General features: G+C 41.6%; 1 protein-coding gene across 1 annotated transcript in view; it reads right to left on the minus strand.

The window, feature by feature from the left end:
• Window positions 1–26,885, minus strand: part of AGBL1 (ATP/GTP binding protein like 1) — a 391,004-nt gene that overhangs the window by 272,535 nt on the left and 91,584 nt on the right. The gene's annotated exons all lie outside the window — the stretch shown is intronic.

Genomic DNA, 26,885 nt, shown 5'->3' on the forward strand with positions numbered 1-26,885 from the left:
ATAAGTCCTTCTTCAACCTGGTGCCCTTCAGAGACATTGCTACACAATGTTCAGCCAAACTAGTCATCCCTAACATGACTGAGAACGTGGTGGTCTAACTTATCCAGACATCATCAACTTGAGAAATTCATCCTTTTGGGTAAGAATGAACTGTATCAATTCCTCCTACAGGGTAGAATGGCATTTTTAAATGTTCATCATTTTCCCCCTCTTAAACTCTGCAAAAAGAAAAGTAACTGCAAGTTTTAAAAGGAATGGGTCCATCGTTCAAGAAATGCAATCTCTGAAGCAAGTTGAAATGGAAACAAAATAGCCCTCATAAAGCCATCATAAAAAACAATGATAAGAAAAATGGGTAATTGTCATCACAGCAGAAAATCCATTTTTTCTGCTTGCTAAAGTTTTTGTCCGTGCTCTTTTTATTTCCTTCCTTCCATGGGCATTCTCAAAACTAGGGTGTCAGGTTTGAAATGGCACAAACCGTATTATCCCGAAGATTCTTCCCCTCCCCCAATTTAGATATCTGTGGGACAGTTTTCACTGTTTTAACGACACACACACAAACATCATTTTACAAATAATTCAAGGCAGCAAACTTATCCAACACACCTTCTTCCTCCTAATTTTCCCACAACTGTCGTGTGATGTGAATTGGGCTGAAAGAGAGTGACTTGGCCCACAGTTACCCAGCAGCTTCCAATACTATGGCAGAACTAGAACTTACCATCTTCACCCAAGCTGACTTTCATGGCTAAGAAAAGGACTAGAACTCACTGTCTCCTGGTGATTGGCGCAAAGCCACCCAAGCTGGCTTTCATGGCTAAGACAGGACTAGAACTCACCTGTCAGCCTCTGTTTTGCTGTTTGCTTTTCAGCTGCCATTGAAACAGGGAGGGGGGGGCATAGTATTTGGGTGTGGGAAATATTCTGTACAGGAGGACTGTTAATTGGGAGTTGTTCTCACCATCTACTGCACATGTGGCAAGGAGAGGAGTTTCCTGCCAAGGCCAACTGTCCGGCATACCAACCTGATGATGATTTTTGAAGATGTCTCCCACATGACAGCTGTGGAGATATACGATTGGACTATGGAATGGGGTTACCAAGGGGAGGGGAATGGGTCATGTATTGATATCTAATGCTTTCGCGCGCTTTTGCTCAGATCCCGCTTTGCTTAGCTTCTATTTACTTATAATCAGTAAAAGTACTCTTAATTCTCCAAAATGGAGTTGAGTGGTTTCTTTCTTAGTTATTAAGTGAAGCAGCCCTGACATCACCATCTCCTGGTGATGGGCCTAAAGTCACCCAAGCTGGCTTTCATGACTAAGGCAGAACTAGAACTCATGGCTTCCCCTTTTCTTTTAGCCTAGTACCTTAACCACTAGAGCAAACGGGTTAAAAGACTTCTCTGAAGTGACTGTTAGAACCCATAAAAAACAGTGAGACTTCAGTAACTCCAATCCCTCACTAGGAAGTTTATGTACATTCCAGTTCTTATTTACTGTCTCATTTTAAACATCATTACGCTGCACTGCAAACATAATTCCGGGCTCCCTCTTGTTCTGATAATGAGCAGCCACTTCTGATTCCAAATCCTTTTCAAGGTTTGCCAATAATAAAGGGAAGAGAATGAAATATCTTCTTTCTGAAAATGATGTGCATTGACAGTCTTGATCCATAGCTGGCAGCCTCTCTGACAATTATATGATTTGATGGGTGACACTCCGAGAGAGATCGCTTTCCGTCTGTGGAAAAACAGCAATTGATAGCACCAGCCTGCTTTCAATACTGTGTTTTTCTTTTTTAATGCTTAGCCAGATCACTTCTGGGAGATGAAAAGCTGCTTTAGTTACTTCGGAAGGCTTTGATGTAGCCAAGGACAATGCAAGAAATGTAGAGGTAGTTCTCGACTTCCAACAGTTCTTTGGAAGAACTGGCATTGGAAAAAAGTGACTGAGGACCGTATTTCACACTTGCGACGGTTGCAGCATCCCCATGGTCACATGATCAAAAGTCAGATGCTTGGCAACTGGTTCGTGTTTACGACGGTTGCAATGTGACTAAAGGTCATTATCCTGGGATGATTGTGCATGGCCCCATTTTTATTCTGTAGGTATCCTTTCTTTCAAGTCGTACTTGCTAAGCATTATCTTAAATTAATTTTGCCCCGTTGGATAGATCTTTTCCAATGGTGTTGCTGCTCAAAAGCACCAGTTGGTTGATCTATGATCAAAGCAGAGACATAACCTGTCTACTATAGTGGCTGTGTGGTGTAATAGCAATAGCAATAGCACTTAGACTTATATACCACTTTACAGTACTTTACAGCCCCATCTAAGCAGTTTATAGATTGCCCCCAACAATCTGGCTCCTCATTTTACCCACCTCAGAAGGATGGAAGGTCGAGTCAACTTTGTGCCTGGTGATTAAGATTAAGATTTAGTTTATTTGTATGCCGCCCTTCTCCGGGAGGGACTCAGGGTGGCGAACAACTCAAAAGGGGAAAAGGGGATACAAACACAATACACGTAATTAAAATACACAAGAGTCATACAGCCATACAAGTCGAGAGGGGAGGGGAACTCATCAACCCCAGGCCTGCCGGCACAGCCAGGTTTTGACGGCTTTCCGGAAGGCCTGGAGAGAGGTGAGGGTCTGAATCTCCACGGGGAGTTCATTCCAAAGGGCCGGAGCTGCTACAGAGAAGGCCCTCCCCCAGGTGGTAGCCAGATGGCATTGGCTGGTAGACGGAACCTGGAGGAGGCCGACCCTGTGCGATCTAACGGGTCTATAGGAGGTAATTGGTGAGACTCAAACTGCCAAATTGTAGGCAGCAGAAGTAGCCTGCACTACTGCACTCTAACCATTGCATCAACATGGCTCGGGAAAGGACCCTCCTCCAAATGGATGTCCCCCAGGCAACGGTGATGTCACCAACTAATCCTTTCAACCCGGTGCTCCCAACATGAGTGCAATGCAATCATAATGACTCTTAGCAAGCAATCTCTTGAAGTTCTAAGCAATAGTATCAATAATATTAGTATAATAATTAGACACTCCTAATTAAAAGGAGAGAGATGCGGTGGCTCAGTGGCTAAGACACTGAGCTTGTCGATAAGAAGGTCAGCAGTTCAGCAGTTCAAATCCCTAGCACCACGTAACGGCATGAGCTCATGTTACTTGTCCCTGCTTCTGCCAACCTAGCAGTTCAAAAGCACATAAAAATGCAACTAGAAAAATAGTTTGGTGGGAAGGTAACAGCGTTCCGTGCACCTTTGTCATTTAGTCATGCCGACCACATGACCATAGAGACATCTTTGGACAGCTCTGGCTCTTTGGCTTTGAGCACTGCCCCCTGGAGTTGGGAACGACTAACACGCATGTGTGAGGGAACCTTTACCTTTACCTTTAATTAAAAGAAGTTGAGATGCATAATTCCTACTTCCTAGTTCCAATGCCACTGATTGCTGGCCGCTCTATTTTCCCCTCCCTTCCTGTTTTTTGGCTTGGCTTTGTTTTTCCTACCATCATGATTTAGGGCCAGTCTCTGTTCTTATTGCTTGAATGAAACTTATAGGGCTACACACTCATGGCTAGGAATTGCACTCATGAGAGCCCTAATGGACAACAGCTATAAATAGCATAAGGCCAGATAGAACACATTGCCTTTTTCTCGTTCCCGTTCTCTCTAATAACCAATGACTACAGCTGTTAACCATTCTGATCTATTCTCGCCATTCGATAAAGCATAGCAACAGATTATCGTCTTCATTTATGATTTAAGGGATGAGCGCTAGCAATCCACCAATAATTTTGCCAATAATACTGCAACATCTGAGCCTGTATTTTGCACAAGTTAAAGAATAGAGGAGACAAATGGAATAGATGTGTGAAGTTTCCCATAGGGTAACAAGCTCTGTTCTGCTGGAGTAAATTCAAACATTATCCCATCCATAGGCTAAGTGGTTCTTCCCATTTCAAGAATCCCATGTTGCAAGTTACTTTCTCTCTCCGATACCAGGGATCGGCAACCTTAAACATTCAAAGAGCCACAAAGCTCCTAACCAAAAGTCCCCTATTCAATTCTGGAGCCAACCGAGTATCCTTCTAGCATGGCATCCTTTTTCCTCTGCTGACCAGAAGTCCAGTTCCACCACCATAGTATCCTCCTACCATGGCATCCTTTTTCCTCTACCTGTCCTAACCGAAAGCCCTATCAATTGTGGAGCCGACCAGCAAGAGGGAGATGCAGCAGAGGGATGAAAGAACCACATGCAGCTCCAGAGCCATGGACCTCTGCCCTATAGGGTAATTAATTTGCTGGAACTGATATTTTTTTGGAAGGATGCAACACCCCTCTCATCAAAACAGGAAAATGTTGAGTTACGTTGCTGTTTTAATTCCCTTTCCAAATCCTTAGTATTTTCTGGGTTTTGATAGAAGGGTGGAATGGAATACATCTATACCCTGCTATTACACAGCACCCCTATCATACTTATGTATGTATCAGTGCGTCATGTGCAACTTCCACAGGCTTCAACAATGCATGGTTATCCTATTGATCAATATTGCTTAAGTGGTGGTGCCTTAATTTACATCTGTCTAAAGTGTTCGTCAGCCCCTCCCTCGGCATTTGCAAGATTTTCAGCACATCTTTATTTACATGAATTGCTTGGAGCTCTTGATGACTCCTGATAGCACAGTTAATTGTAGTGATGGGAGATTGAAGCCCAGGGCTTCCTTGGGAAAGATGTCCAACTGCAGAGATGAGCTGGGGTGATAAAGAGCCCTGAAAGAGTCAAGAAGAGAGGAGGAAGAAAACTCACCTGATCACTTTCTGACAAACGGGAGGTTCAATGACAACTCCCCCCCAGGGCAGCTGTTCTGCAAATAGGCAAACCTAATCAATGCAGCCATATTGCAACAGGAAACCACTACCCCCATCATGGGCTCAGAAAATAAACTTAACAGAGTTGGAAGGAACCATGGATGTCATCTAATTACAGGAGACCTATACTATTTCTGATAGACAGCTGTCCAGTCTCTTCCTAAAAGCCTCCAATGTTGGGACACCATCAATTTCTGAAGGCAATTTCTCCCACTGGTTCATTGCTTTTACTGTTAGGAATTTACTTCTTAGTTCTTCAGTTGCTTCTCTCCTTGGTTGTTATTGATAGTTGAGAAGTCATGTCTGATCCATCATGATCCCATGGACAATATTCCTCCAGGCCTTCCTGTTCTCTACCATCCTCTGGAGTCCATTTAAGCTCACACCAACTGCTTCGGTGACTCCATCCAGCCACCTCATTCTCTGTCGTCTCCTTCTTCTCTTGCCGTCAATCTTTCCCAGCATTAGGCTCTTCTCCAGTAAATCCTTCCTTCTCATTAGCTGGCCAAAGAATCTGAGTTTCATCTTCAGGATCTGGCCTTCTAAGGAACAATCAGGGTTGATCTCCTCTAGGACTGACCAGTTGGATCACCTTGCAGTCCAAGGGACTCGTGGGAGTCTTCTCCAGCACCAGAGTTCAAATACCTCCATTCTTTGGTGCTCAGCCTTTCTTACGGTCCACCTTTCACAGCCATTGGAATCTCCTTGGTTAGTTTCCAACCATTGTTTCTTGTCCTGCCTACAGGTGCTTTGGTAAATAAGTTGGCCCCTTCTTCTTTGTGGCAGCTTTTCAAGTATTGGAAACTGCTATCATGTTATCATGCTACCATGACTTGCTTTTCCCAACCCGCCCAAAGAGAGTGGCTTCCTAAATGGATGAAAACCCTGTCTGGTCCTTCAAAAGGTGTAACATCCTACACAATGTTTGACAGCAGGTAGAGGTCCTTGAAGGATCTCCACGAAGATCAACTCTTTAAAATTATTTGGTGACTGTGTCACACGGAGCTGTTATTGGATTCTGGGGAAGTTGCCAGAGAGCTCAGGTTGGCCATTTATCTCTACAGAAACCTCATGTGGCACATAACCTTCTCAGGGAACGTAAATAATGAAAAGGGGAAAGGGGAGGAACCATTTTTTTTCTGCTACATAAACCCTCATTCTACGTATCACGTCTTGTTACATTGCACTGCATTCTGACATGCTCAAATGGAATGCAGCAATGCTAACAGAGGCCAGTGGTAGGGGGAGGGCATGGGAGGGGGACAAGGGTGGGCATCTCAGTTTCTGGCTTTTTCCCTGATTGAAAAGAGAAGCGAATAAAATCTAACATGGACAGGATTGATCCCCAGAGGCCAGAGGAGCTGGCAGCAGATTCGGACAGTGAGGAGGTTGGGGAGGAACATGGGCCATTCCTGGAGTCTAGGGAAAACTCTGATGAGGGCCCTGTGTCAGAGGCAGAGAGCGGGCCAGGACCGTATGCCAGGTCTCAGCTGCCTGCAGAGTCAGACATCAGTGAGGCAGACGAACAGCTGGAGCCTGTTCCCAGTGTGCGCATATGCAGAGTTGCCAGAAGAAGGGAACAGCTAAATAACAGGGGTCGACTTGGGAGTAAGGCCACAGGTGGACGATGAATGGTCCCTCCCAGAGGAAATAAAAGAGGAGTGAAAGGAGAGAGGAGTTTGCAGGAGACAATTAGTTTGATTAATTGACTTGTGACTCTCTGAGATTCCTTGCCAAATTTTGCAGATATCGGCCTGTCAGCTTTCTACGCCAGATAATGTCTGTAACCATAAATCCGCCCTTGAAAGACTTTGCTATATGTTAATGAGCAGAATTCACAGTAAATTAATAAAAGGAGTTTTTGTTGGGACCAGGAGTTTGCTTTATGCTCTTAGTCAGAACACTGCACACATAATAAGCACACTGGAGTTGGGCAGCTAATATATTCAGACACATAATAAACATATATTCAGATTAGCCAAGGTTCTCTGGAACCTGCGTGAGAAAGGCATTTCCAATCCTGCTTGTTTTTCTGACTACAAGTGCTAAGTTAAACTGTAAATTTCAGAAACTAGTTTTTACCCCCCAAAATTATGTTATTTCCTCTTATATGCAGTAGAATGGGATTAATAATGCCTGAAGTGGTAGCATAGCATTTGTTGGGAAGATAAGCAGCAAACACTGTTTTGAATGCTCTTCTAAATGGAGAGCCTACCTCCTTTTCCTCATAGGCAGGATTTAGACATTAAAATTATTTAATGTAGAATTTGAAATTCCTTACTGTGCTCTACTTTGATCAGGACAATTCAAGATCACGAAAGGGACAGTTTAAGAACATTTCTGAACTGAAAAAACTTTACTCAGGTAATCTGGTAAATTAACTAAGGGGAGAGAAAAAATTAGAAGGGAATCAGATCAATGTCTCAACAAGCCACAACTGTATTTTGCTATGCCAATGGGAAGAGAGTTGCTTTAGAATTGTTTCTCAAAGCAAGAGAGATGGGAAAGCCTAGATCATCACCCAAGGTTAAATTCAGTAAATGATAAACTTTTCAAAAATGGTGAAATGCTGCCCTTTAGGAAGTCATGTGTTTAAAACGTGAAAGATTATTTTTCAAGAAATGAAGTGAAACACTTTATTGCCACTTGGAAAATGGCTATTGCTTGGTTATATGGTTTTCATTTTTAAAAGTGGCATTTTTTAAAAAATAAATGTTACAAATCACTGTTGCCCTCAAGATTCAGAAGAGAAGGAGGTAGCCCATTACATGGAATGTTGGTGTCTTACTCCTGCCTTACCTGAGTGAGTGCAGTGGCATCTGACCACCATTAGAAATGGTGCTGTGTGAGATGAACTATGGAGAACTAGTTTGACCTAGAGATTAAGGCATCAAGGTAGAAACCAGGAGACTATGAGTTCTGGTCCTATAAAACTGCCACCAAAGAGGTTTTCATAGAGTTCTTCATAAAGGAGGGTCTAGACAAATGTAGACCTTTCAAGTCAACCTTGATGTCAACCTTGTGATTTCATGGGCACATCCAGACCTGGAATTTCTTGTAGGATATCAAACACATTCAACCCTGATTAGCTTCCTATCATCTAGGATGCTACTTCAACTTCCCAATCTAGCCTAGAACCCTGGAATTTCTTGTAGAATATTAAACACATCCAACCTTGCTTAGCTGCCTATCCCCTAGGATGCTTCTTCAACTTTCCAATCTAGCCTAGAACTCCAGAATTTCTTGTAGAATATTAAACACATCCAACCGTGTTTAGCTTCCAGGACCAGACAAGATTGACCAGAAGCTGCAACCTGCTGAGTGTATTTTTAAATTCAATATTCCTTTCCTTTCATCACAAACTTTCAAGTGCTTCTGACTTCTTCCTCTGACAGTTTTCATCCATGCTTTCTCTCTCCTTCCTAATCCTGCTTCAAAGCATCTATGTACAGACATAGTTTTGGATACAGCATCCTGGGGGTGGGAGAAGCAAAAAAAAAAACCCTCTTCCTTGTTTCAACCTTACACTATACATATCTGCCTCTATATAATACACAGCAAAACCTTTGCTAGTGTTGCACAGAGTAAATAAGAGCATTACAAATGTTAAATTGCTTTTCGCCCATGAACTGCCTTGTTCTCCATTTTCATATCCTAGTGGGGTTGTTTCATGAGCTGCGTTGCCTGGCAACCTCCTTTTGTGCTAGCATGGTATGAATGGACTAATCTTTTGAAAGAGAAAGGATCTGAAAAGACCAGGCCACAAAGAGAAGAGTTCCAGACATTGGGACATGATGCCTTTACTCACTGTTAAGCGGATGACCCAAGAGAGTTGGTGATTTCATATACCCAGTTACTAGCACAATAAAGCAATGGTAGATGTAACATTAAGCACGGACTTGTACAAGGAAGCTGCAGAAAGTTTCAATCTTATCTAACCAGTATTTGAGAGGCTGCCACAAAGAGGAGGGGGTCAATTTATTTTCCAAAGCACTAGAGGGCAAGAAAAGAAACAAGGGATGGAAATTAATCAAGGAGAGAAGCAACTTGGAGTTAAGAAGAAACCTCCCTACAATGAGGATAATTAACCAGTAGAACAGCTTGCCTCCATAAGTTGTAGGTGCTTCCTCACTGGAGGTTTTTAAGAAGAAACTGGACAGTTACTTGTCTGAAATGGTGTAGGATCTCCTACTTGAGCCTGGGGCTGGACTAGAAAACCTCCAAGGTCCCTTCCAGCTCTATTCTGATTCTAATCTACAATATTCTGAAGCAGCTGTCACCCACATATCATGGCACATTTGCACTGTGTGAAGCACAACCTCATCTATTCAATAGAGAGGAAGGAATTAGAAACAAGACACATTAAGGCAAGTGGGTGGGCAAGACTAATAAACAGAGAATGAGCAAATGGTTATTAATCTAAAAATCATCAGGGGTTCCACCACAAAACCGCGGTAGACTAAAGCGCGTGTGACTAAAGCGCGGTGACAAAACCGCACCGTCAAAACTGCGCGACAACAGCGCGCCGACAACAGCGCGCTGACAGAAGCGCGCTGTAACATAACCCTAAAAATAACCCTAAACCTAACCCTAAACCTAACGCTAAACCTACCCTAAACCTACCCTAAACCTACCCTAAACCTAACCCTAAACCTAACCCAAAACTTAACCTTAAGCCTTACCTTAAGTTAAATCGCGCTTCTGTCGGCGCGCTGTTGTGGGCGCGCTGTTGTGGGCGCGCTTTTGACATCGCGGTTTTAGCGCCACGGTGTTGTCGGCGCGCTTTAGTCTACCACGGTTATGTCGTGCCACGATCATCAGGTCTTTTAAAGAGAAACTTTTAAAGCCAAGTATTCAAAGCACCACCCAAGTTTCCGCTGGTGCCTTCAAACACCAAAGTTTTGACTCCTGAGCCCTTGTTATGAGCTGGCCTTTCATCATTTAGAATCCATTGTTTAGATCAGGGATAGTCAAACTTTTTACACCTACCACCCACTTTTGTATCTCTGTTAGTAGTAAAATTTTCTAACCGCCCACCGGTTCCACAGTAATGGTGAGTATAAAGTAGGGAAGTCAATTAAATTAAAAAAAGAAAAGTGCTTCAGTATCGGACAAAACCCCTACCGCCCACCATGAAAGCTGGAACGCCCACAAGTGGGCGGTAGGGACCAGGTTGACTACCACTGGTTTAGATCATAGTGGAATGAAACTGAATGAATGAGCAAGTGTAGAAAATCACAAGGTACAGAAGGGTTCTTACTAATAGGGACATTAATCATCATCTCAAAGTTTGGGCCTGGCCTCCTGTTCGGACCTAGGCTTCCTGATACAGTAAAAAGGACACGTTTAGTCCTAAAAAATGTTTGCATGCCGATAATGCCAGTAGGAACCCACCCCTGGGTAAGAACCCAATAGAGGTGGCATTCAGCAGGTTCTGACCAGTTCTGGAGAACTGGCAGTGGAAATTTTGAGTAGTTTGGAGAACCGGTAAATACCAACGCTGGCTGGCCACACCCCATCTATTCTCTGACTCCCGAGTCCCAGCTGATCAGGAGGAAATGGGGATTTTGCAATAACCTTCCCCTGGAGTGGGGAGGGAATGGAGATTTCACAGTATCCTCCCCCTGCCATGCCCACCATGCCATGCCCACCATGCCATATCACGCCCACCAAGCCATGCCCACAGAACTGGTAGTAAAAAAAATTCCCATGCCTGAATAGGAGTCTAGATGGATTCCGTCCATATCTTCCTTTTTCCCCAAGTTGATGTCTCCACCCATTTAGACTCAATGATGGTAATGATGAAGTTAGGTGAGACGAAACACTAATAACTCAACTTCCAGTTCTCACTAGGACTGAGAAGAGAAGACAACGGATGGTAGCATCCCATGCCTGCTTTCTGCCTCCACTTGCAATGCTGTTGTTATTTCCTAACACCAAAGTCATTCTTGTAAATGCAGAAAAGGCTAAATTGGAGTCAAAACGGCAGAAATATCCATCATGCACCATTGCCATAGTATCTATTTCAAAGCCTGAATTTATTCTGAAGCAGGAGGCAATTTGAGTTCCTCTTAAGTATTTTGTGTTGATTGCTGACTTTCTTCTATACGTTTTGAAAATAGGGTCTGGGATAGGTGCATCGTATAATTTCTATAAATTGCTTTGCAGAGTGTAGTGTAGGTAGGTTTCCCAAGATGTGATTTCTGAGGAGAAAAGGGTTTGAGAAACTCATATCTTGGGATGAGCCTTACTAGCAGATAATTAAATGAAGTTATGGCCCTTTCACACCATTTTATGTTACCTGAGCGAAATATGACAATGGCATCCTTCACAATCTGAGGTTTCTTCTGCTTTGATTTGAGCAGAGACTGAAAGTGGAGTGAGTTACGTGTGTTCAACCATATTTATTGAGTAGAGATACTGGCTGAATTTCTCAAGAAGAAAAAGAATCCTAATAATTGCTCAAAACTTGGTGTCTAAGTAGCATTTAACAGGGTTTAACAGATAAACAAAGTTGGAAGGGACCTTATAGGTCATCTAGTCCAACCCCCTGCTCAAGCAGGAGACCCTACACCACGTCTGACAAATGGCAGTCCAGTCTCTTCTTGAAAGCCTCCAGTGATGAAGCTCCCACAACTTCCGAAGGCAACTTCTGTTCCATTGGTTGGTTGTTCTCACTGTCAGAAAGTTCCTCCTTGTTTCTAGGTTGACTCTCTCCTTGGTCAGTTTCCATTCATTATTCCTTGTCTGGCCTTCAGGTGCTTGACCCCCTCCTCTCTGTGGCAACCCCTCAAATATTGAAAGACTGCTATAATGTCTCCCCCGGTCCTTCACTAGACTAGCTATGCCCAATTCCTGTACATGTTCTTCATATGTTTTAGTCTCCAGTTCCCTAATCATCATGGTTGCTCTTCTCTGCACTTTTTCTAGAGTCTCAACATCTTTTTTATAGTGTGGTGACCAAAACTGGATGCAGTACTCTAGGTGGGGTCTTACTGGGGCTTTATAGAGTGATATTAGTACCTCATTTGATCTTGATTGTATCCATCTGTTAATGCAGTTTAGGATTGCATTGGCTTTTTTTGGCAGCCACCGCATACTGCTGACTCCTATTTAGCTGGTTGTCCCCTAAGACTCTAAGATCTCTCTCACAGTTACTGCTATTAAGCCTGGTTTCACCCAGTCTGCTTTTGGTTGTTGTTGTTGTTTTAAACTTGGAAGAGAATGGTTCTTGTCAAACCCATTCAGTTCCATCATCCATGCTGCCACTGAATCTCTGTGGACCATTGTCAGTTCAAGATTTAAATAGACTATCCACAAAGGACTCAGTCTCTCTTGGACCTGTTCTAGTGGCAGACAGGAATCTTAAACTCGACAGGTAGTCCGTGAGCATCTTCAAGTGCCAGCTTGCAAAGACTCCTCCAAACACACTCAGTATTTTGATTGGGCTCTTACTCAGAAGGTAGACGAAGTGTGCTGAGATGCCTGGGTTTTTCTCTTTTCGTCCTGCTTTCTCTGGGAGTTTGTATGTGAGTCAGGAAGTATAACAGTTAAGGTGTTATGACTGGGATAACTTAAGTTCCTCCTCAACCTTCGACTTGCGGAGCAATTCTCAGCCCAAATTAATTAATTGTTATTAGTTGTGAAGTCATGTCAAATCCATCGCAACCCCATGGACAACGTTTCTTCAGGCCTTCCTGCCCTCTACCATCCTCTGGAGTCCATTCCAGCTCACACCTACTGCTTCTGTGACTCCATCCAGCCACTTCATTCTCTGTCGTCCCCTTCTTCTTTTGCCCTCAATCATTTCCAGCATGAGGCTCTTCTCCAGTGAGTCCTTCCTTCTCATTAGGTGGCCAAAGAATTTGAGTTTCCTCTTCAGGATCTGTCTTCTAAAGAGTAGTCAGGGTTGATCTCCCCTAGGACTGACCGGTTTGATTGCCCTGCAGCCCAAGGAACTTGCAGGAGTCTTCTCCAGCACCATAGTTAAAAGTCCTCCATTCTTTTGTGCTCAGTCTTTCTTATGGTCCAACTTTCACAGCCATACTTTGCAACTAGGAAAACCAGTTAATTAGAAATGATTAATTCATACGAGATGGTTACTGTGGGGATACAATGAAGGAATCCCCCATGTAATCTGCCTCAAGTTATTAGAGGAGAAGCATCATATTAATCCAAAAAATAAAATAAAATAAAATAAAATAATAAAATGAAATAAAATGAAATGAAATAATGAAATGATGAAATGAAATGAAATGAAATAATGAAATGATGAAATGAAATGAAATGAAATATCACACATTTAAGGAGGTTAGGTCACCATCAGGTACATAACATTGGACTGTGACTGAAATATATGGCAGAAACATTTATTTCAAATAACTGAAGAAGATTTAATAATGAGAAGAAAATTGGTTTAGGAAACAGATAAAGACTTGTTTAAAAAACCGGAAAACTTACATGGACTTTTTACTAAATGAAGAAAAAAACTGAATTGATGAATTGTGGATTTAGGATTAGAAAGGGTTAAAGAGCGAGAGGAAAGAGTAAGTTATCAGTTACTGGAGAGAAAGAATGATGGGAGTCAAAATTTGGTTTTCCTTTCTTTTTTCCACTTTTCTTTTTTCTTCCATTTTCTTTTTATACTTTTATTGTATCGTAAAATTCTAATTTAATGTATTCAAAACAAAAAAACAACAACAATAGGGGAGAAAATTAACATCTTCTCTAGCCTGCTGCTCTTATGATTTCACTCTCGTAGGTCTTTGAAACTCTTCTCCAGTCTGGGATAAAGTCCTGGAAAACTGAAATATATTTAACGTAAGAATTAATCTTGGCTTACAGCTCAGCCAATATCCAAACAAATCAGGGGCCTCCCTTGAAGTTACCAGCATCCACAGATCTCTATCTCCATCTAGTGATCTAGTACTAAGCATGCAAGAGGGGCTGAATTTCAAAACATGTTTAATTTGCATAAAATAATCCAGTTTGTAGCTGGAAAAAAAAAAAGCACAAGACCCCAGGTTGTTGGTTGTGAAGTGGTGAGGTCAGTACATTAGCCAACCCCTTTGGAAGGGCCGGCTGAAAACGAATTGTCCAATTTTGCAAGAGGTGCATTTTATTTTATTTGTTCCTGTTCTGCAGCCATTCGAAATGTTGGCTATTTAAAAAATAAACAATAGAACAAACAGCTATCTGAAATTCTCTGGGGACTGGAAATGTTAATAATTCAAAGAAATAAAAATCTGGAATTTTTACTAACTGGAATGACATTGCTAAAAAGAAAAAAAACAGGATAGGCTATGCCCTCTGTTTTTCGTAGACAGGCATCCATGTGCATGCAAGCCCACAAACACCAATTTGAAGCTCACGTATAATTGCTCCTTTGGAGCACTTCATTTATTCTGTGCCAGCCGTGCATCTGTTGCTTGGCAGAACACCTTCATGGGAAAGTTGCCTTCAGGAGTCTGTTTGAAAATGACTACAAATGATCCTTTGGTTTGGTTCTATTTGGCAAGGGGACAATTGCTTTTTGGAGTGTGCTTTCTCAATTCCTTTCTCGGGGTTAAAATCAGCATAGCCAGAGTGGTACCTTTCTGTTAATCTTCATTCCCAACGCTACGAACAGGAGCCAAGTACCTCTTCTGTAGGGCTGTACTAAACCTGTTTGCAAAGTTAAGGGAAGGGGGAGAGAGTGAAAAGATGGAAGGCTGGGATCAAAGAGAACCTTGTAAGGTCGTATGAAATTAAGACAGGGTGAGAATTTCTCCATGCAGTTAAAGGTAAAGGTTCCCCTTGCACATATGTGCTATTCGTTCCTGACTCTAGGGGGCAGTGCTCATCTCCGTTTCAAAGACAAAGGTCCTCATCTGGATTTACTGTCACAGACCATCTCTTGTTTGGAGAGCTGCCAGGCTGATATCTGCAAAATTTGGCAAGGAGTTTCAGAGAGTCACGAACCAATTAAGCGAACTAATTGTCTCCTGCTAACTCCACTCCCCTTTTGCTCCTCTTTTATTTCCCCTGGGAGGGGCCATTCATCATCCACCTGTGGCATTACTCCCCTGTTCTTTAGCTGTTCCCTTTGTCTGGCAACTCTGTGCATGCACACACTGGGAAGAGGCTCCAGCTGTTCATCTGCCTCATTGATGTCTGACTCTGAAGGCAGCTGATAATTGACATACGGCCCTGGACCCCTCCCTGCCTCCAACACAGAGCCCTCATCAGAGCCTTCCCCAGACTCCAGGACTGGCCCATGTTCCTTCCCAACCTCCTCACTGTCCGAATCTGCTGCCAGCTCCGCAGACCACTGGCAGGCCACAACAGTACTACTCATTTAATATCTTCCTTACTTAGCAACAGAAATTATTGTCCCATGTGATTACAAGTAGAGTACCATCCCTATTCAGGATCATATTCCCAACATTAGATTGAGAATTAAGTTGTTGTGCTGTTGTTTGTTTTTTTTGGGTTTTTTTGGAGTGGGGGGAATAATTCTGAACTTTGCATAGTAACCCTGAACTTTCTGACATCTTAATGTATAATTCATTTTTCCTCTCTCTACTGATAGATGGTAGGAAAATAGGTAGAAATGCTTGCCTTCTGATGACAGGCTCAGTGCATCAGATGGAATGTGCTATAATCAACAAATAACATTATACAGCCTTCTATCTTTTTGATGCCACTTGCTTTCCTTTCCAGATTCCAAAGGGAGAAAATGAGATTTTGGAAGATTTGGTCATTTTGAAATGTTTCTGTTAAAAATTGCAGGCAAGAATCTATTTTAGTTGTGCAGCTTGGCATGTCAGAATAAGGAAGCATCAAATTTGACTTGCCTCCAGAAGTTGTGGGTGCTCCAACCCTGGAGGTTTTTTAACAAGAGATTGGACAACCATTTGTTGGGAATGGTGTAGGGCAGGGGTCCTCAAACCTTTTAAACAGGGGGCCAACTCACGGTCCCTCAGACTGTTGGGGGGGCTCGACTGGCTGGGTAGGCATGGCTAGGTGATCATGTGACTGGGTGGGCATGGCTAGGCGGTCATATGACTGGGTGGGTGTGGCCAATTTAGCAATCCATTTTGCCTTTGTCCTTGCTGTACTTGCCCCTCCCCTACTCACCCACCGGCCGTGGATCATATGGCTGTGAAAAACATCCTGAAAGGCTGTTTTTAAAGCATTTTTAAAGACTTTTAAAGCACTACTTTACAAACTGGCAGCAGAGCTGCTTTTCAAGCCAGCAGCAGCCCCTCCCCTACTCACCCACTGGCTGTGGATCACCTGGCTGCACTGGCGAGATCACCCCTCTGTCAGCTGGTCCTCCCCAGCACCCTTCGGCCTTACCTTTATAGAGCCGAGGTGGCGCAGTGGGTAGAGTGCAGTACTGCAGCCACTTCAGCTGACTGCTAGCTGCAGTTCGGCGGTTCTAATCTCACCGGCTCAAGGTTGACTCAGCCTTCCATCCTTCCGAAGTGGGTAAAATGAGGACCCAGACTGTGGGGGCGATATGCTGACTCTGTAAACCACTTAGAGAGGGCTGAAAGCCCTATGAAGCAGTATATAAATCTAACTGCTGTTGCTATTGCTACCTTCAGCAGCAGCAGTGTGGTCGGAAGTGCAGCTCAACAGGTAAAACAACTAACCAGAAATGCAGCCGGAGTGTCTGCTTACTGAAAGATAAGGCCGACGTTGAGGGGCGGGGTGAGGGATGGGGCTGAATCCCACCACTCCGCAGGCCAGATACTTTGGTATCCAGCCAGTGGGCTGTAGTTTAGGATCGGTGGTGTCCTGCTTGAGCAGTACGTTGGACTAGAATGACCTCCAGTCCTTCTGTTAAATTCCACTTCCTCCTGGACAGAAAGCCATGTATCTACAGAGTGCTGTTTTTTTCAATCCATTTTTCCCTCTTTTTGTCATACTTTCATCAGACATCAAAACGCCCTTTAAATTAAAAAAATGCAATTCGTTTAACTAAAAGAATATATTTGCAAATGTTAATGACTAAAAAAAAATAATAGATGCCTTATCTTTTCTATGAAGTTCTCTCTCTCTCTTTTTTGTTCTTCCTTTTTTAGGAAACTTTTTTTACTTGGATTCCAAGCAGAAGGTGCATGACTTCCATCCCACTGCAGGCTTCAAATCGCTTAAAAAAGGTGCATGTAGGAAGGGAAGATAAATCTCTGTCAAAAACTAGATTGAATAGTTTTAGCTCCATTATGAAAAGCGCCTTTTTTCCCTTTTCAAAAGATCAGCAGGGTTTTTATGCGAAGAGGAATACAGAGGGAGAAAACTGGATGGTTAATAATAGCATGAGATCAATGTATTCCATTCAAACTTTTCTCTGCATTTAAGGCCTAGGCTGCACTGAATATCAAACTTTGTACAATTTGGGAAGGTGGGGAAAACAATTTAACAGCTTTCACAACTGGAGAGCTTACTCTGCGAACAATATGAAGTGGGGGAGAGTTGGTCTCAATCCTTATCTGATTTAAAAGGAAAATAAGACTTTGTGCACCACCAGTTCAAATGTTGACAAAGCTGTCATAAATGTTGACAGCCAATTTAGTGTAGTGGTTAAGGAACCAGGCTAGATACCAGGAGACGGGGAGTTCTAGTCCCATGTCTAGGCACAAAGCTAGTAGGTGACTTTGAGCCAATTGAAAAGCTAGGAAAGAAAGAAAAAACTTCTAAGCCGCAGAAATCTGATAGTGGCAAACCGCTTCCAAAATTGTGCCATGAAAATTGCAGAGACTTGTCTGTTGACTCAAATAAATCCCCCACCAAAAAAATACCCAATAATGCTAGGAGCCCCTCTGGCTTCTTTTTCTTTCTTTCTGAGAACAGCTCAGGGAGAACCAACGTACTTAATGGATTTCCATTGTCCACAGGTATATATTGTTTTTATTTGTTTCCTAGTACAATTTGATAGCTTATTAGTAACCTTGACTATCACTAAGTGTTGTATCTTTTTATCCTTGATGAATGCATTTTATTCTCTTATGTACATTGAGAGCATATGCACCAAAGACAAATTCCTTGTGTGTCCAATCACACTTGGCAAATTAAGAATTCTCTTCTACTTTATTTTATATTAGCAAAACGTTAAAGGAACACAAGAGTCACAATATATCCCATGGGCTTCAATTTGGAGGAGACGCTGCACTATGAGAAACAATCTGCTGCTTCAGAGCTATCTGTGGTCCTGATGACATGACATGTATCAAGAATGGAATGGAATTAAATTGAATTGAATTTTTTATTGGCCAAGGAATTTGTCTTTGATGAATATGCTTTCAGTGCACATAAAGAAAAATAAAATTTAACACATTCATCAAGAATCATAAGATACAACACTTAGTGATAGTCATAGGTTACTATTAAGCAATCAAATCATACTAAGAAACAAATAAAACAATATAAATTGAAGGATACAAGCAACATGGTTATAGTCATAAGTGGGAAGAGATAGGTACTAGGAAGGAAGAGAAGAATAATAGTAATAGTCCAAAGGATGTCAAAACTTTAGGCTACAGTAAAAATTCAGAAAAAGAGTTAAGAACAAACCACTTCTGCATTACCACAACAAAACTACATTGATGAAGTCACTATCACTTGATTTCAACTCAAGGACTCTTTATTTTTTACAATAGAATAGAATAGAATAGAATAGAATAGAATAGAATAGAATAGAATAGAATAGAATAGAACCGAACAGAACAGAACAGAACAGAACAGAACAGAACAGAATAGCATTTTATTGGCCAAGTGTGATTGGACACACAAGGAATTTGGTCCATATGCTCTTAGTGTACATAAGGAGAATAAAATATATTCACCAAGAATAAAAAGATACAACACAGTGATAATCAAGGTTACTAATAAGGTATCAAATTGTACTAGGAAACAAATAGAACAATATAAATTGAAGGATACAAGCAACATGGTTATAGTCACAAATGGGAAGAGATAGGTACTAGGAAGGAAGAGAAGAATAATAGTAATACAGCCTTAATAGGTAATATAACAATGTTGTGGCAATTAGTTGTTTAGCGGAGTGATGACATTTGGGAAAAACTTGTCCTTGTGTCTAGTTGTTCTGGTGTGCAGGGCTCTGTAGCATCATTTTTAGGATTGGAGTTGAAACAATTCATGACCAGGATGCGAGGGGCCTGTAGATATTTTCACAGCCCTCTTTTTGAATCATGCAGCGTACAGGTCCTCAATGGAAGGCAGGCAGGTTGGTAGCAATTGCTTTTTATGCAGACAATATGAGTCATCCTCATCTTACCACAGTTCATTTAGTCACCATTCAAAGTTACAATGGCACTGAAGTGACTTATGACCATTTTTCACAGTGAGGACCTTATCAGTATCTCCGTGCTCATGTGGTCAAAATTCAGACCCTTGGCAACTGGTTCATATTTATGACTGTTGCTGTGTCACAAGGTCATGTCATCCCCTTTTTGCGACCTTGTGACAAGCAAAGTCAATGGGGGAGCCAGATTCACTTAATGACTGAGGCAAGAAAGGTCATAAAATGGGGCAAAATTCACTTAACAAATATCTCACTTAACAAGAGGAATGTTGGGCTCAATTGTGGACATAAGCCAAGGACTACCTGTATTTGTAGCTCAGGGATGAACGATGGGTTCCTTGGTGCTCTGTGAGCTTGATCACACTGATAATGTTATGTAATTTGGTACTGAAATGTCTGTAAGAAAATAACCAAACTCAGAGACCACCCGGCCATATTCCCAGCATTCAGATTCCTAAATGCTAAATGGCAGTATGAGAGAGCCTTCCATCTCTATTGACTTGGCAATGACTAGAAAGCATCCTCTGATTTACTGAATGAAGTCAAGATTCATTCAGGGTTCACAGAACACAATGCATTGTCAACCACATGTTAGCCTGTGATAAAGTATAGATCCAACTGAAATCTTTTACATAGTGTTGTTGTTCAGGAGAAACAACAAGTCTAACCAAGTTGGTAGGGAATCAAAATGACCAAACTCCAGGAGTCTGCATTATCCTCTTCACCTTCTGAAACAGGAAGTGCAATCTTCCCAACTTTTGATAGACCAAAGTCAACATGTGCTAAATTGCATCAAGCAACAGGAAGGAATTGTATTTCTTAGTCACAGAGGAATATATTGCTGTGTTGTTGCTTAAGACCGAATGCTTGAAATGATTGAGTGTTTGGAGTCAACCTTTTTTGTATCTAGAGGTTTGCTGGAAAAAATACAAAACAAAAACAAAATCCAAGAACAACATCCTTGATAAGCTCAGCTACTGTTAATTAAATGAATTTGGTGAAGAAAAACAAGAAAAGGGGTGGGGGGGGAGACAAAGGCTTATTTAAAAAAATATTAATTACATTTCCCCTCATAACTAAGTAGCATAACAATTGCAACTGGTAGAGCAAATTAGATTCTAAATGCACTAGTGATTTGATAGATATCATTTTACAAAGTGTTAGTGAGAAGGTGTTACTGCTAGAAAACGGAATTAAGATCCAGAACAGGCCTTCAGAACAGTTCTGAAATTACAAAAGGTTTATTAATGGACTTTTAGAAGATCTGAGAAGAACGATCAAAGAACAGTGCAGTTTCTTGCTTCCCTTGGTGTACCACACAGCACACGCAAAGACTTGTGACACATGGATTAAGCCATGTCTTCTTTCATTTGTATAAATCCAACCACAATTGGTGGGGTTTGCACAACCATCCTAGCGTGATCTTTCCAGTGTGGCATGCCAGAAGTACAATATCTTCACTGGCGCTTTTCAAGCTGATGTTTCTAGCTTATTCTTGAATGCAGGATATGTAAATCTAAATGTATTCTGTACTCTTATATGTAATCTAAAATAGTAGCTGTGGTAGAGTGCTGGTGGTGCAGTGGTTAGAACACAGTATTGCAGGCTGATTCTGCCAACTGCCAGCAGTTCGATTCCCACCGGGCTTAAGGTTGACTCAGCCTTCCATCCTTCCTAGGTTGGGAAAATGAGCAGCCATATTGTTGGGAGGAAGATGCTGACGTTGTAAACCACCCAGAGGTACTATGGGGCAGTATATAAAGTTTAAGTGCCATTGCTATCAATCCCTCTAAGTTAATACTTCTGACATAGATTGCAATCAGAGAGGTTGGAATGTTGAAAACATCTTCAGGACATGCCCTGTCCTGAATGCATTTTCAATGCATTTGTAAATGAGGCCATATTAGCTTTCTTAAAATATGGGTAGCTGTTTGTAGCATTGCTTTCTCCAAAAAAGAATAATGTAATGACTAGGCATGTAGGATATGCAAGTATATAGCTCATCAATCCCTTTAGGTTAATACTGCTGATATAGAAAAGGAGGAGTAGGGGCGACATGATAGCAGTGTTCTGATATCTCAGGAGTTGCCACAAAGAAGAGGAAGTCAATCTATTCTCCAAAGCACCTGAAGGCAGGACAAGAAGCAATGGGTGGAAACTAATCAAGGAGAGCAGCAACCTAGAACTAAGGAGAATTTTCCTGACAGAACAATTAATCGGTGGAACAACTTGTCTCCAGAAGTTGTGAATAAGCCAACCCTGGAAGTTTTTAAGAAGAGATTGGACAGCCATTTATCTGAAATGGTATAAAGTTACCTACCTGAGCAGGGGGTTGGACTACAACACCTCCAAGGTCCCTTCCAACTCTGTTATTCTATTCTATTCTAGATTGCAAACAGGGTAGAGAAGAGAGAGGCCATACACCACAGGAAAACTCACTGGCATGGCAGGAGAAAATCAGATTCGTCTTCTCTCCTTTGGTCGCCATTCCACTAGCAAGGCCAATGTTTAGCAGCCCTCTGTTTATTAATTTGCCCTTTGGTTTATGTGTTTGTTTTACATTGTCATCTATGCAAACTGGCTTCCCATCCAGATTGTGCATGATAGTCAATATGGCAACTCAAAATGTGATATATAGCGAGGACAGACTAATATTCTGCAGCCGGGAAGAGTCTGTTTTACCAACTCTCTTTTTCACATTTGTTTTTGAAAGCAACAAGAGGACGTATTATCACAAATGAAAGGGGGGGTTGACAGTTTTTTTTTTAAGAGGGGAGAGGAGGATTTATTTAGAAATAACTGAATTAGGCATCTTAAGTCTAGGGAAGCCTATAAAGCTGTTTTATTGGTTTTTTTGAAAGTGAAAATCACTCCTGAATGTTGATGGTGCAAATTTCTGGGCTCTAGGGGGATTTAGAAAAGAAAAAATGAAACGGCTGCCCTTGATGGATAGAACAGCAATAAGAAAAATTAGAGCCTTAATATACACTCCTATTTTTGTGTTAGACACAAACCCTTTTTTATACATCTGGTCTTTTAGCTTGTAAGTCTGAGATGAGGTTTTGTGCTAGGCACTTTTCTTACTCAGTAAACTTTCATCGTAACGTCTTCAAAATAATAATTTTAAAAAGCCTTGGATTTTTGAAATCATTTTTGCACAGGGAACATGCCTGCTCCTGGATGCTTATTTCAAGAGCCAAAAGAAAAAGCCTTTCTACATTTTTCACAGTCTGGCTTCACACAATTAATATTCACGTCGAAGCCCACTTTCAGTTGTTTTTATTCTCGTCTTGAGACAAATATTTTGTTTCAAAGGCTGTAAGGTGGAATGAAAAAGGGAGATGCTTGTAAAAGCTATTAAGGAACAAAGCATATGTTCCTCTGTTGTTTTGAAGACAATGGTCCAGCCATCTCTCCCCCCCCCCCCCCCCTCTCTCTCTCTCTCTCTCTCTCTCTCTCTCTCGGTGTTGCATTCCATGAATCCAGTTGCAGTACAAAAAAAAAAAGGAGGAGGGAGGAGGCAAATATTAAATATTCAAAGTCAGGTAAGGGAATTTAACTCAACTGCAGGCTAGAAACAAATTCAAAGCATTTTCTAGAGGAAAGGAGGTTTGGTGGGAAGAGAAATAGGAAAATAACCAGCCCAGTTTGGTTCATGTGTCACCAACAAAACAAACAGATGGCACAATTTCTGTTTTCTATGGCAGGGCTGGCAAACCTCAGGTGGTCTTTAGGGAGGTAGCAAAGGCTGTGGCTGGCGACACATAAACAAAATGGGCAAAGCTTCTTGATCTACTTTGGGATTTGGGAGGCAATTTCAGAAATAGTTTAGGTTTTCTTTCTTTGTGAATGGGGGTGTCTAAATGTCTGCTTACATTACTGTTTACTGGATGGTCTTGCCAGTTCACTACCCCATATTTACTAAGTATTCTTTCTTTATTGAGCAGGTTGGTGTTGTTTTCCTGTCTTCTCCAAGTCCATCCTAGTCATTAGATGCAGATAGGATAATTCTTCTTGAGTAAAAGAGAAAAGCAACATGCCACACACTTCAGCTTTCTGTCTGGAGAAGAAAAGGAGAGATAACCTACCAATAAAAGAGAATATTTGTAGCTCAGAGTTGAACTGAAGGATACTTGGTACTCACTTGGTGATTTTCTTGCAGATATTTCATTACATCTAAGCACTGATGATGTTACTTAGTTTGGGTAATCTGCAAGAAAATAACCAAGTTCAGAAAACACCAAGAATTCGACAGACATTTCATTATCAAACCAGGTAATATCATTGGTGCTCTTGGATGACATTACATAGTTTGGTAATGAAATGTCTGCAAGAAATCCACCAGATTCAGAGAGCTCCAAGGACCCAGAGATAATATATCCTAAAAAGTACCAAAGATGGTGATGTCCTACTTGAATAGGTTCAGGAGAGAAAGCTTTAAAAACACCATAAAAAAGAATGCAAGTTTCAAAAATGATTAGCAATAATTGCTGGAAACAGTTGATCTGAGACAATTCAGCAATTGATGAAATAGAGGATGATTGATGATGCCAAAGATGAAAAGATGGAGGAAGCATGAGAAACAGAGTTGAGCAAAGTCATCCACTAGGGATGTTCATGGGTATCTGGGCAGCTGCCTTCTAGTGCCTCAGATCATTGGTGGAGGTAGTCAAATTCAACCAAAATTGATGGGCAGGTGCAATTCTAGATTTCAGGAGAACTTCCCAGCCCAATTTAGAAATGATAGGGATGCTTTATGCCATCAACCTTAGCTAGAACTGTCTCTTGACTCAGATAACAGGGTAGAAAATATGGCCCATCAGCCATTTATGGTTTGGCAAGAAGTTCTCCCTGGTTCAGCTTGAATGCCTAGATAGCTCTTGCTTAAACTTTACAACATCTGACCTTTTCAATTATGCCTGCCTAGTATTGGAGAAGTGATGGGAATTTACTACTGAACCTCAGGAAATGCAGAATTCTGAGAAATCTATGGGTTTGTTTCATGCCATAGCCTGGGACTGTTCAAAGCTCTTTCACTATTTAGAAAGAGAAGGAGTTTACTCCCTCTTGAGTGTCATATTTCACCCTTTTATAAGACAGACATTGGTAATTGGAAGCTCAGCGTGCACTGGGTATTTGAAGGCTTTCTTGGTTGGGAAATCAGATTGGCTCCCACCCATTCTGAGCATCACAGAAAATTAGTATTGACAGAACAGTGGATGTGGAGTGCTTACATTGCATCCTTATAATTTACTAGTCGATAACCCAGCATTTCCCAGGTATTATTTATAAGGGGGGGGGATGTCTAGACCAAACATAATTTCTAATATTAGATTTTCCCCCTTACGTGGAGTACTGTGAAGCTGTTACCATGGCAACTCCACTGCACTACACAGTAGAAGCCATTTTACGACAGTACAGTAGAAGCCGTTTTAAGGCACGATAGGCTGTATCTTAACAGAACACACACACTGAGGGGTGTTGGAGTGTCTTACCCCCCACAGAATTTGTTTCCAGAGAGTAAGTCATCTGTGTACCAAGTTTGATTGAAATTGCTCAAGTCATTCCAGTATTATGCTGGAACACACACACACACACACACAAACATACACACACACACACACACACACACACACACACACACACACACACGGAACATGGAAGAGAAGCTAGACAATAACTCTCTAGAATCTATTTCTAACCCAACTGCAAAGGAAACACCTCAACTGCACCTATAGTTTGAAGGAAAACTTAGCAAGGAGAAAAGTACTTACTAGTATAGTAGATGGGAAAATCTAGTATATCGAGAGCTGCAGTGGGTAAGATAATGGATACTTACAAATTGTAAAATATTTGTAAGTATCAGGAGGGTAAGGACTGCTTAACATGATATCCAAAGGACCTTGCATTTCATCCAATTTCAGAATGTTTGGCTTAAAAAAACCTAAAATACATCTCTGGTCTTTGAGTGTAATAAGCTTGATTTGATTTGAACCTAAAATATGTTTAGTTTTTTAAATTACGTATTTAATTAATATGCCATACATCTCACTATTAAGTGACTCTGGGTGGCATTAAACACATCAGAAATTTAATACTTAATCATTCTATTGCATATCATAGGGATTTCAGTTGGTGCACTTTGTTATAAAGTATGTGCCCTAATCACTAAATGTGGTATCCAGGCCTCCTATACGTGTAGGCAAGTATCACTTTGCACATGTTTACTTGGAGCAACTCATTAGCACAAAACCATGGAATGGCCATCATTCAATAGAGGGCATGTCAAGATATTAACCACTCCTTGGCCCATCATGGGAGATCATCACAAACCTACACTGGTTATACCCTGCATGCTGTAGAAGATGACTATACTGAAAACGATGGTGGGGTCAAACACACTATCAGTTTGGAATTGCTACATCCCTGTAAGAGACCTAGGTCCAGCCCTGCTTTCCGTTGACATAAAGGGGGTGGTGGTGGTGGTGTTAGTTGCAAAGTCATGTGTGACCCATTCCGACCCCATGGACAACATTCCTCCAGGTCTTCCTGTCCTCTGCCATCTCCCGGAATTTATTTAAGTTCACGCCTACTGTTTCAGTGATTCCATCCAGCCACCTCTTTCTCTGTCATCCCTTTCTTCTTTTTTGCCCTCCATCGTTTCCAGCATTAAGCTCTTCTTCAGGGAGTCCTTCCTTCTCATTAGGTGGCCAAAGTACTTGAGTTTCATCTTCAGGATCTGGCCTTCTAAAGAGCGATCAGGGTTGATCTTATCTAGGACTGACCGGTTTGATCGCTTCACAGTCCAAGGGACTCGCAGGAGTCTTCTCCAGCACCAGAGTTCAAAGGCCTCCATTCTTTGGCGCTCAGCCTTTCTTATGGTCCAACCTTCACAGTCATACATTGCAACTGGAAAAAACCATAGCCTTGACTACACATGGCAGGGTGATGTCTCTGCTTTTTACTAGTGGGCTTATCTGACACCAATTTGTCATGACCATTAGTAGATCAGATTCTTATGTATGGGTAGCATGATATAAAATCACAGTCCTTTTGAACTCCATCCTGGCTCCTGATTTCTTATCCCTGACACATACTAATATTTACTACATATTTACTCAATGAAACAATTCCAAGAAGGCCATAATAATCTCATACATTTCCTACTCCAGGCTCCATTTCTTCCTCTGAAAGTTATTGAAAAGAAAGGGGAAGAGTGGGTGCTCTTCATAATTAACATGCAGCAATGCCTGTCATGCAGGGAGAAGGCATAGTTATAATAACTCAGGAGTCAATAATTCATAAACCCTAATGCATTATTAATCAATTATCGAGGCCCAAATTACATTTAATGAGATTAAGCTGATTGGAGCGCTAAGCTGTTTGAAACATATTGATTTAATCAATGTGCTTAATTAAACTGTGTACATTTTTTCCACACAATCATTAGTTCACAGCACCCTGCAAAAATGGCCATTGCTCATTGCTCCACTTTCTCATTTCTCTGCTGGTGCTCTTAATTGGGAAGAGCCCGGCAAAGCAGCATTTGCTGAAAAGAACTGGCCTTCTTCCTCTTCCAAACATGGCTCAGGCAGCCCAGGCATCCTAAGAAATGGATGTTGCTGGAAAGCTACCAGAATCTGAGCATGCACCAGGCTGAGTTTGCCATTTCCATTAATACATTTT

This window comes from Thamnophis elegans, chromosome 16, assembly GCF_009769535.1.
Source record: "Thamnophis elegans isolate rThaEle1 chromosome 16, rThaEle1.pri, whole genome shotgun sequence".
NCBI lineage: Eukaryota > Metazoa > Chordata > Lepidosauria > Squamata > Colubridae > Thamnophis > Thamnophis elegans.